Genomic DNA, 9274 nt, shown 5'->3' with positions numbered 1-9274 from the left:
ACAGTAAGGCCTCTCACCTGTACCTGGTCCCTGACAGCCTCTACCCATTTCCCAGCCACACAGTCTCTCACATTCAATTTTGCTTACGCACTCTGTCTCGCTTAGCATCAGCTCACAAACAATATCTTATGCAGATTGTCACAAGTTTTTACACAGACTTTTTTTTTGGTTGTGCTGAAGATGGAATCCAGGGCCTATGCATGTTAGGCAAGCACACAGAGCTACATCCCAACTCTCGTGCAGTTAATATTTTATCAAGTCTTAGTTGAGTTTGTGAAACAACCTCAATTTTTCATATGGACACACCGTCAAAAGCTTGTGTTCACAACTTCTGCTCTTCTCTCATACATGTAACACATAATCATAGTATTCCACATTTTCACACACACCTCGTCACCAACTGGCAGCCTCACCTACGGTTTCTGACACAGGCCACCACACTGTTTCTCTCACAATCATTCTCTGCTGCACACTTTCATTGCCATTCACACAAAGCTATGCCCATCACGCTCAGCTTCTCATGAAGACATCGGGGGGAAAAATGCCAGCAGCCTCCAGCAACACCTTTAAAATATATATATTTACAGGAACAAATCCCCATTCTCTGGGACTTTTAGGAAAAAAAAGGTCCATTTTGAGGAAGTAAAACAGTGGAGACAAGTTCAGCGTCATCTCCCAAATCACCAACCCCCAGGTCCCCAGGCCTGGGCCAATGCTGACAGGAGGTGAGCTCAGGAGTCTTTTGAACCCACCCTCTCCAGCCTGGAATTGAGATAAGGCAGGCTTTATGTCCCCCATTCCTCCCTCCCAACTCCAGGGACACTTAAAGTGTCGTTTATACCGCCCTCCACAGGAAATTGGGGGGCTGGGAAGGAGGGAGCTGAAAATACATGTTTTGTATCAAAAATAAACACTTGGGGGTGGCAGGAAAACTTCTCCCAAATTCCTTCCTTTCCACCCACCCCATCAGATATAGGAAGAGATGCCTCCCTCTCCCATATTGAAAAGCCCCATTTGAAAATAGATTATACTATCAAAATGGCAGGGGGTGGGAGACAAGGAGACCTGGAGTACTGGCTGGAGGGATCCCCCAGACGGGGACTACCTCCCAAGAAAACCCTCCATTGAGAGGTAACAGGCAGGACCCCAGGGAGTTTGGCAGACAAAGGAATGGCTTCTCAGGGGGGAGAAGAATAAGAGGCTTGTTTCTCCCTGGCCAAAATGTTAGTTGATAAAAGGACAAACTATCTGAGAGAGGTTGGAGAGGTGGTAATTCAAATTCCAAGGGTGTAATTCCTCCTTGTTGAGGATTCCCAAACTCTGAAGCCATACAGATTCTTCCTAGACCCTTAGGTATGGCCAGGAATAACAAAACAAACTAGCTCTTCTACCCTACCCCAAAATGTAGACAGGGCTCCCTCATCTCCCCAAGGGCAGGCCAAGAAATAAATAAAGAAATGTCTTTCTCAAGCCAGACCCTGATTGTCTTGCCTTGGGGAAAAAAGAGTGGGGAGATGGGGGGAGATGTCTTAACCACCCCTCTAAAAGGGTTGGGCCAGGCTCCTTCCAGTGACCTTCAAAAAATAAATAAATAAACCATCCCTACCATTGAAGTAGGAGATGTACAAGGGCGGCCACTGGGGGACTGACGAAGAAGAGAGAAATGGTATGTTTTCCAAGGACAAGTTAGTGTAAGAGATTCTTCTTCCCAGGAATCCCACCCCAGTACAACCAGAGCACAAGTCTGTTAGATAAACTATGTTTCTCCTTGAGATGGCTGGCTGGAGAGAAGTCCATGGGCATGGATGGAGTGACCCCAGAAGGGGCAGTGGTGGTGGTAGTCATGGCTTCTGGGGCCCTGGGGAGAGCACCACGGGGGTCGAGAGGCCATCCACGCTGATGGAAGGGATGTGCACATGGGCGCTGCCACTGGACGGAAACGAAGGAGAGTTTGGCCGGGCTACGCTGCACGATGGGTCTCAGCGTGCTCCAGAAGTGAATGCTGGGAGGCAGCTAGCTGGGCGTCAGCAGCACCGGGGTCAATGTGTGTGTAGGTAAACAGGGATGGTGTCAGTGCTGGCCCCAGTGTCTGCAGACCAGAGCCAGTTCCTGATCCTGGAGTCCGTTCAGGTCCTGGCCCACCCAGCAGGCTTGGGCTGAGTGGAAGCTCCAGGTCCCGGGGTTTCCGACCCTTCTGTGGCTGGTTGATCTCAGGGGTGGAGACCACACGGCCACCTACTTGTGCTGTAGTCTCCATAACTGGAGGCAGCCGGGCCGGCACACCCTCCGCAGGAGGGACTTCCGGTTCAGCCTTGGCAGCTTCTGGCACAAACCCCACTTCCCTAGCAGCTTCCAATTCTTCCTTGTGCCCCTCCACCTTCACTTCTGGGGGAAGTGGCCGGCCCAAACTTGACTCCACATTCAGCTCTTCTGATTTCAGGTTTGGAACCTCAGGTGGAGTCAGGATGACCTGCAGAGGCAGGCCCACCTCTTCTGCCTCTAGACAGGCCTCCAGGGGATTTGGACTGGTGCTCCTGCTCCCTGAAGGGGGAACTGCTGCTCCTTGCGGATGATATTCTTGTCATAGTAGTATCGCAAAGCCCGGCTCAGCTTGTCATAATTCATGTTGGTCTTGTTCTTGCGCAGTCCCCACAGCCGGGCCACCTCCTCTGCATCCACCAGTGTGAACTCACCACCATCCCTTGAGGTCCAGGAGATGATGTGGCCATTGCCTTGTTCTCTCAGCAGCTGCAGCAGAAACTGCGTGGTGCGGTGGAGGTATAGGCAGCTCCGGGGGGCCGAGGCTTCATACAGGCCCCCACTGCCCCCCAGGCCTGGGTTCCGAGGCGGTGGCGGCGGTGGCGGCAGTGCCGGCAGTGCCGGTGCTGTCGGTCTGCCTTCATTTAATTTTTAAATATTTTTTCACTTTATTTTTTTATAAGGAATGAAATAAGGCTTAGTATTATTAACAATTTGGTTTTCTGAACAATACTTATACATTGCTATATTTATTTTATTAATTAATTAATTTTTGCAGTACTGGTGATTGAACCCAGAGCCTTCACACTGAGATTCATCCCTCCCCATTACTCCCCCCCACCCCCATTTCTTGAGACAAGACCTCCCTAATTCGCTGAAGCTGGACTCCAACTTGCAATCTACCTGCCTCAGCCCCCAGAGTTCTTGGGTCACAGGCCTGTGCCAACGTACCTAGCTCATTACTACTTTTATTAATAACCAAGTCTCTGTGTGTCTTTGAGGAAATGTTTTATAGATGCTGTGAGAACACAGCCCTGACCCTAGTAGCTGCACATGAGCTTGCATGATCTGAGGCGGGTTGGGACCTCAGGCCTTCAGAACCAGGAAAAAATTAATTTTTATGTTTCAACTCATCCTGTTTGTGCTACTTTGTTCCTGCAACCCAAGGACAGCTAACCAGTCTCCTGTGGGATTAGTGTCTTGTTCAATACAATGCCTTGCCTAACACTAGTAGTTCCTTAGCTCCTGTTCCATGGGGTAGGTCCTCCCAACAAACCCAGTCTCTCACTCTCGCCAGAAGACATTTAACCTGTCAAAATGTAATTTCTGAAGTCCTCCACCACTCACCTCACCCACTAAAGCCTTCCTTCACTAACATTTGCACAATTGCACAAACTCAAGCAAACAGCTTCTGGACAAGTGGCACATGGTGGTCACAATAACAATTTTATGTATCACTCATTGCCACAAATCCAGGATGATGGAATCAAACAATTGAACTTTAAAAGAAAAGAAATAGCCCTAAAAGCAGACAAATCTGATTCAGTCAGGTCTTACCTTTTACCCTTCTGAACTTTTTTTGGAGAAGAAGTTGTCTAGTATGTGAACTATGGGTGTAGAACTATAAGATATGACTGGAAAATATGATGTATGAATTTTAAAATTTTTTTGAATTTTTAAAAATTAAATGACACATAAATGATACATTGCCATTGATCCTCCTCACAATACTCTCCTTTACTTCAAACACACTTATCCCATCACTTTTTTTTTTCTTTCTTTTCTTTTTTGTGGTACCAGGGATCAAACTCAGGACCTTGCACTTGCCAGGCATGTCCCATCACTCTTGACACTTTCTTTTCTTTTCTTTCCAGAGCTGCTTCAGAAAGTGGTAAGAATGATGGGATAAGTGTGTTCAAAGCAAGGGGAATTGTGTGGAGGAGATTAACAGTAGTGTTTTGTTGTTGTTGTTGTTTGTTTGGTTTTTTTTTACTATAGTGAATTTTTACTGTTGTGTGATCACCACTTATATGTCAGGGTGATCAAAGAGCCTTTCACACAAGATTCCAAGAATCAAAATGCACAAGCATTACTTGGGCAAGAGCAGTGGTACAAAGTATTTTACTTACTTTGATGAAAATAAATGATGCCTGATCTGTAGAGATAGTCTGTCTACACCCAAGATTTATTTAAAGCTATTTCTAACCCCATTCTGTTGCTCTGGATTTGGGCTCCAGGGCAAAGGTGAAAAAGAGTGACCTCAGGAATTATAATGGATAGTATATATTAAATTAGCTATTTAGATGGTGGAGAAGACCAAAAATTTACTAACACTAAAATTATCACTGCTCCACAAGAAATATAGATAAGAAGATAACAATCCACACACCAGGATAAATCACTTTTCTCAAATTCCTTAGAAGTCAGGTTTGGTGGTGCACTCCTATAATCCCAGCACTTGGGAGGCTGAGGCAGGAGGATCACTTCAAGTTCGAGGCTAGCCTGAGCTACAGTGAAATCAAGCCCAGCCTGGAGTACATAGTAAGAATTTGTCTCAAAAAAAAAAATTCTTTGAAAGGAGCAATTTCTCATAGCTTAAAAATGAGGGCTAAAGGGCTAGGGTGATGGCTCAGTAGAATAAGCGCTTCCCTGGCAAGTGCAAGGACCTGAGTTCAATCTCCAGTTCTGAAAAAAAAAAAAAAAGAGGGCTACTGAGGATGAAGCTAAGTAGCATAAGTGCCTGCTTGGCAAGTGCAAGGACCTGGGTTTGATCCTAAGATGTGGAGGAAAAGCTAATAATAATAATAATAATAATAATAATAATAATAATAGGGTTGTGATTTTGAGAGATGGACAGCCACTTGTCAGCATCAGTGAAATAATTTTTTTTAAAAGATTACAGTAAATTGGACTAATAAGACTTGGGGTCAAGATGAATATGTGTAGATGCTGTTACTGATTACTTGGGCAAGAGCAGTGGTACAAATTAGTTTACTTACTTTGATGAAAATAAATGGTGCCTGATCGGTAGAGATAGTCTGTCTACACCCAAGATTTATTTAAAGTTATCTCTAACCCCATTCTGTTGTCCTAGATTGGGCTCCAGGGTAATGTTATAAATGCAACTGAACAAGCTGGGGTGGGATGCAGAGGTAGCTGTAGAAACACACCAGGAAGTGCTATTTGATTTTTGCAAGAGATTCAATAACGTACCAAGATGGGGGCAGGATGTGGTTCCTGGAGGTAAGAGTGACTATGGGGTAAATGTGAAGGCCTGGGAAGGGGCACTCTGACCCAGACAGGGGATCCGTAAGGGCAGCAGATATTCACTTCCAGCACAGGGGCACCACACATGGTGGTGATTATTTAATATATGGAATATTTTCTGGACTATCTACAAATTACCTGGATTTTTGGGACAGAATAAAAAGACCTGATTTTTCAACCTGTTTTCCATCTTTAATAAGAAGCAGGTTTTTGCAGGGTAGGATCCTAGCATGGTCGTCTATGCCACCTCCCTCCCTCAAGGCTTGCCGCCTTCACATGGAAAGGATGCCCAGCTCTGAGCACTCTAGGGCCTCCCGGGCGGTGGCAGCAAGCTCCCCATTATCCTTCTGCAGTCTGAACACAAAACAGCCCAGTGTGTATGAGGAGGTCACCGTGCTCAGTAAGTGCAGTGTCAAGAGCAACAGATCCACCAAGACATGTGCAGGTGTGCTGAGCTGTGTACGCGGCCAGCAGCACCCCATGCGTGCCATTGCTCAGAGAGACAAGCATTAGTCCTCACTTTTTGAAAAAGCATCTCAGCAACCCTGTCCTGTGCTCTGCCTCTCTTATGCTCATGCATAAATCCCAGTTCAGTCTTAGATGAAATCTCTTGCCTCTTTGAGATTTCTGCCTCAAATTGGGCAAAGGATCCTCAGGCTGAGCAGGTAACACTGGGCTGACTGGTAACCTCACCACCACAGCTTGAAGCTAGTTTCCTTTGGGCCAGCTGTAGTTATCTACAGTTTATCTCCAGAGGAAGCAAAAGCGTCCCACCAGCTGGGCACACTCACCCATCTCCTGCTCACGGACTGGAACTCAAGTACAGCAAGTAGAAATTGGGGGCAGTATGCTAGTTGGTAGGATCAGTAGACCTTATTTCAGGCCAGTAGACTTTGCATAGCTCTGATTTGTTACATTTATGGGCAGGAGTCGTAAGAACTGCATAGAGGCCAACTTTGGGTAAACTGGATTATCATCTAACACCCGAGAAATTATTAACAGTGGAACTAAGAGATTTACAACATGCTAAACGCTTTGGACACACAGCTCAAGTTGAAATAATCCAGAACTACTTTCACTTATGTACTAAAATTTCACGGTGAAATATCCAATATTGTAAGGACAGTTGGGGCGGGATAGGAGGCACAGGGCACTACCTGGTAGGAAGAGGGAGGCAGACAACCGCACACTTGCGCAGGACATGGTGTGCTGGAGGAGGCGCCCTTGGTGGGCCCTTTGCATGTGCCCAGAGGTCCTGCGAGCCCGCGCCTCACCCCAGAAACAAAGGCTGAGATCTTGATTGTACCGATCAGTGACACGCTTATTTTTAGGAAATCAGCCAGCCCTCTACCCACGGGCGGGGAGAAGGCCTCACACTGAGAAGCTCATCTTCCGAGCTTCTCCCTGCCGGGCATTTCGTTGTTCAGCAGCGCCGCTTCTCCGTATTATTAATAAACCTCTGCTTCCTATGACTTTCCTTTTCTGGGTTCCCCTCCTGCCCTGGGGACGCCCTGACTTTCCCACTTGAGGAGGAGATCTTCAGCTTTGAGTCAGCTCCACCTCTCCTTCCTTTCCCAGCAAGGACCCCAGAAATGGGGGGTCATGCCCCGGGAGATGCCTCGGCCCGCGACCCCCACTGTGGGGTGAGATGAATATTCTGGTATTGCGCAGAGTGTAAAAACCCGACTCATTTCAAAAGGCCTTTTGTTCTTGGGCCCAGAGATTTTCTTCCGGAGGGTAATAGTATTGTATTCAGCGGCAGTGTGGGTGGCCAGCCGCAGGAGACAGTTTCAGGTAGGGCTTTATAGGTTTTCATGTAGGCCTTTCCTGCTGTGTACACTTGTTTATTGTTGGTGTGGCCTCCGAGCAGCCAGTATGGCCATCCAGGGTGTGAGGATGTTAGGCCTACTTGTCTGATGGCCGGCTTGTCCGGTCAGCCAGCTGGCTTCCTTTTGTGAAATGTAATCTTGTCCTTCTGGATGTCCTTGTCGGTGCATAGTGGCCATCCTATTAGGCTCCCATGTTGCTTCTAGGAGTTGAAATTTTTTTTTGTCTTTTCTTTTTGATTTATTTTCTTCCTGCTGTAAGAAGTCCTCTTTATATATTGCTCTCTATATGTGGACTGTGACAAAAATCATACTTTGAATCAGTGTAAATTTTGACAGTTCTTCCCTGAGCCCATCAACAGGTTCAGATGAGGACCCAGCATTCTGCCCTTTGTGCTGACCAGCCTTTGGGAAGGGCCCCGCTTCAGTGACTTCATCTGTGGCGGTGACAGCGTATCCTGCCAAGCCTTCTCTGTCCTGGGTGGAGCTGCTGTCCACTGTGAACAAGGCAGCATCAGCTAGGAGGTGTAGGCGCCTCAGTGAGACCAGGTCCGCCCAAGAGCAGTTCACCCACAACTTCTCCTCAGTCGTGATCTGGTGGACCCTTTTCTGTCAGCAGGAAGGTGGCTGGACTGAATGTCTGGACAGGCTCTAGGGTGACTCGGGGGCTCGCACAGAGCAGGCCTTGATACTGAGTTATCCCAGTATTTGAAAGCCATTTGCGTCCTTGGTTGTTCTTCAGAGTCACATCTGAGTGGGGACCTTTACTGAGTGGAGGTTTTGTCGCACTGTGAGCTTCCTTGATGAGGGTGACGGCTGCCGCCAGAGCACGAGGAAGGGAGGCGTCCGGCTGCTGTGGTGGCTTTTGCTGGGACAGATGAGTCGCTGGTCTCTGCCAGAGCCCCATGGCCTGAGTCCAGACACGCAAGACCACATGGTCCTTTTCATGTACAAAGAGCTTAAATTCTTGGCTTACATCTGGCAACTCCAGGGCGAAGGTACTGATGAGTAGTCGGTTTGTCTCTTGGAAGGCTAATTTTTGTTTTTCTCCCCATTCTAAGGGTTTGTTTTCCAGTTAGTGAGACAGAGTAAAGATATTTGGTGTTTTCTGTAAATTCCAGAATCCAAATTATGCAGAACTCAACCACCCCTAGAAACTCATGGCGCTGTCTCTTGTTGCATGGTCTGGACACGGAGCAGATGACTTGTTTTCTTTCAGGTCCTAGGGATCGCTGTCCCTTGGTGACAATGGACCCTAGCCATTAACCTATGCCTTTTGCCAGGATACCATGCAGGCTGCATCCATGCACAGCTGCAGGAGGGTCTGTGCTCTCCCCCAGTGGCCTTGCTTGGTCTTGTGGGCAGTCAGAGGTCACCGATGTACTGGAGCAATGTGTAGTTCAGTTTGCTTCCTGGAAGGGCAGCTAGGTCAGCAGCTAAGACTCCCCAAACAAGGTGGGAGAGCTCTTAAAGCCATAAGAGAGTCTTGTCCAGGTTAACTGTGTCTTTGGCCCTGTGTCTGGATCTTCCCATTTGAAAGGGAAGAGTGATTGGTGTCTGTCTTTGAGATCCAGGCAAGAGAACTGGGCTGCTTTCAGTAGGAGCAAGCTCTGCAGGGTGCAGGGATTGGGCTCTTTTTTTTTTTTTTTTTTTAATACCAGGAACCAAGCTCAGGACCATGCACTTACCAGGCAGATGCTGTGCCACTGAGCTATATCCCTGGCCCTTAGGGGTTGGGCACAAGTACACCCGGATGCAGAGGGACTGTAGCACTCCCTGTTCACAGCTCACAGGTATCCATTTCCTCTGGGCTTCCTGACACGTAACAGAAGTGTGCTCTGGGGGGACTGTCACTCTGAGGATTCTTTTCTCCCAAGCCAACTGATGTGTTCTTGGATCCCAATTCATGTCTTTCTGTGAGT

At 47.5% G+C, this 9274-nt stretch overlaps 1 pseudogene across 1 annotated transcript; it reads right to left on the bottom strand.

The window, feature by feature from the left end:
* Positions 1 to 966: 966 nt before the first annotated feature.
* On the bottom strand, positions 967 to 8259 carry LOC101576436 (annotated as a pseudogene). Its single transcript, XR_001117026.2, has 4 exons — positions 8142 to 8259; positions 7754 to 7870; positions 2607 to 2834; positions 967 to 2562 (listed from the first exon to the last, which is right to left on the bottom strand). The product of XR_001117026.2 is annotated as an ETS domain-containing protein Elk-1-like (transcript).
* Positions 8260 to 9274: the final 1015 nt, after the last annotated feature.

The sequence above is a fragment of the Octodon degus genome, unplaced genomic scaffold (assembly GCF_000260255.1).
Source record: "Octodon degus isolate 3935 unplaced genomic scaffold, OctDeg1.0 scaffold00021, whole genome shotgun sequence".
NCBI classification, from domain to species: Eukaryota; Metazoa; Chordata; class Mammalia; order Rodentia; family Octodontidae; genus Octodon; species Octodon degus.
Note: the sequence above shows the minus strand (reverse complement) of the source record. Positions and strands in the feature narration are given on the sequence as shown.